Below are 2,666 nucleotides of genomic sequence, written 5' to 3'. Positions count from 1 at the left end.
GGGCATAGGCCAGAGGTGTGGAGGGTGAGAGGATTCATCAGAGAGTGGGAACAGAACAGGCAGATTGACCAAAATACACTGCTGAGGGGAGCAGTGGGCACAAAAGGAGAGGTCTGCTATGCCATGTGGGTCACCTCCCTGGTGGGCCAGAAATCGAACCAGCGCTGCAGAGGCTGCAGACAGCTTCATAGCACTGCGCTCAACCTGCTGCGCCACCAGGGAGGCCCTCATGTGATCATCTTAATACATGAGGAAAAATTATTATTATCACATTATTATTGTCACATTATTTCTCTTCTTTGTTGTGTTGAAATGATGAATTGCAATGACTGATTTTCTTTTTTTTTAAGGTTTATTTATTTATGCATACAAGAACTGGGGTACAGGCCAGAGATGCGGGGAGTGAGAGGATTCACCAGAGACAGAGTGGGGAGCAGAACAGGCAGACTGACTGAAATCCACTGGTGAGGGGAGCAGAGGGCGAGACAGTAGAGGTCTGCTGCACCATGTGGGTTTCTCCCTGGCCAGCCGGGGATTGAACTTGTATGGCAGAGGCTTTGGATTGCTTCATACCGCAGTGCTTAACCCCTTGTGCTGCTAGGGAGGCCTTGCAATGATTGATTTTCAAGTGTAAAATCAATCCTGTACTCCCAGGAAGAACTCCACTTGGGCATGATTAGTACACTTTTTATATACTGCTGAATTTAGTTTGGTCATACTTTGTTACAGATGTTCTGTGTTTATTAGGGATATTAATTTGCAATTTTTCTTACTTGTCATGTCTTTACATGGATTGTAATGTCTTTCTCAGGTAAAATTAGTCTCACAAAATGAATTGGAAAGTATTTACTCCTCTTCTATTTTCCAAAAGAGATTGTGTAGAATTGGTATTATTTCTCCCCAAAGGTAACAAAAACATCTGGTTCTGGAGTTTTTCTTCTCAGTAGGCTTTTTTTTTTTTTTTAAGATGCTATCGTCTTTTTTTTTAAGATTTATTTATTTATTTATACAAGCACTGGGTACAGTCAGAAGCGTGGGAGGGTGAGAGAATTCACCAGAGCCAGAGCGGGGAGCAGAGCAGGCAGAAGGACTGAAGTACACTGCTGAGGGGAGCAGCGGGCAGCAGGAGAGGTCTGTGCGCCATGTGGGACCCTCCTCCAGTGGCCGGGGAGCAGCTGGGGATCGAACCAGTGCTGCAGAGGCTGCGGGCAGCTTCGCAACCCAGCGCTCAACAACGGCGCCACAGGGGAGGCCCTCAGTAGGCTTTTAACTATAAATTCAACTTCCTTAATAGGTAAATATGATATTGTGGTTTGTAATAAGAAATGTATATTTGGGCTTTGTTCCAGTTTGGCACAAAGTTCCTAGAGCCCTTAGAATTTCCTAAGTGATGAAAATATTCTCTTCTTGTATAAGTGAAGCGACTTCTGGAAAGCACCTAAATATGGGGTCTCGCTGCCAGAGGGGTCAACCAAGTGATCAGAATGTTAAAACTTTCAGTCCTACCCACCCTGATCAACAACATCTAGGCAATCATTTTTCCAGTCCTCTTACTGAAAGAGTGCTTTTCTCTTCCAGTCTTGGTCACTGGCACTACCAGCTCTGCATGCCTGGGGCTTCCCTGGTACAAAGTGGCAAGAGAAAAGAAGGAAGAAATAAGAGACTTTCCCAAACGCACTTTGACCAATGGGGTCTCCTTTTTCTAGTGCCTGGTTAGGAAGGCAGGTTTTCTTTGTTTTACATGCCCACACCACTGTCCCCATTGCTGCGTGCTCTATGCCTTACAACACCTGTGAGTCAGAACCAAGAGAGGAAAAGAGAGAAGTAAAAAAGGGGAAGTCAGCACCACCCTTTTGACCTTGCAGATGCCCCTTTTCTTAGTTTTTTGGCCAGAAAGACAGGGTTTCTGTCAGAGCTTGCTGCTGTGCAACCCCACACTGAGTTCATGCTCAGGTCAAAGTCAGGAGATAAAATAATTAAACAAATGGGGAAACTCACCCCAGTTACATGCCATTCTTCAAGTTCTGGCTACTCTCCCAGTTGGCATGGCATTATTAACTTTACAGATTCCTCAGGTGATTTGTTGCATTTTGTAGAGTTTTCAGTTGGAGGAAATAGACTGTATCGTGCTTATCAGAAGTCATTGTTAAATTTTAATAACACATATGTGCAATGGATGAATGTGCAAACATCACACTAAGTAAAAGAAGCCAGACACAAAAGACCACATGTTGTATGATTCCAGTTACACAAAATGTCCAAAATAGACAAATCCCTGCAGCCAATAATACCTACCATGCTCTTCTTCCTGGGGGCCCAGTGTGCAAAGCTGTAAACAGCAGCCTCCTTGATAGTGTCCTTGGCCTATTGCTTGTCTGGGTTGTTCTAAGGACCTTGGAGACAGCCCTTGCTGTCCCTGATGTTAGACTCCAGGCAGGTGGTGCAGGATGCCTTTGGGAAGCCCCAGGGAACAAGGACCAGGGTCCACGTTGGCCAAGTCATCATGTCCATTGGTACCAAGCTGCAGAGCAAGGAGCATTGAGCAAGGCTCTACACAGGCCAAGTTCACGTTCTTTGGTGGCCAGAAAATCAGTATCTCCAAGAAGTGGGGCTTTACCAAGCTTAATAAGGATGAGTCTAAAGACACAGTGGCTGAAAAGCAGCTC

The 2,666-nt window shown here is 45.2% G+C and overlaps 1 non-coding gene across 1 annotated transcript; it reads left to right on the top strand.

Annotated features, from left to right (window-relative positions):
- The first annotated feature begins 2,275 nt into the window (after positions 1 to 2,275).
- Positions 2,276 to 2,406, top strand: LOC119233144 (small nucleolar RNA SNORA70). The gene has a single exon (XR_005122296.1). It is a non-coding gene; the product is annotated as a small nucleolar RNA SNORA70 (small nucleolar RNA).
- Positions 2,407 to 2,666: the final 260 nt, after the last annotated feature.

Source organism: Talpa occidentalis, unplaced genomic scaffold, assembly GCF_014898055.3.
Source record: "Talpa occidentalis isolate TD23 unplaced genomic scaffold, MPIMG_talOcc4v2.1 talOcc4.7, whole genome shotgun sequence".
Taxonomy (NCBI): Eukaryota; Metazoa; Chordata; class Mammalia; order Eulipotyphla; family Talpidae; genus Talpa; species Talpa occidentalis.
This window is presented reverse-complemented; position numbering and strand designations above follow the sequence as displayed.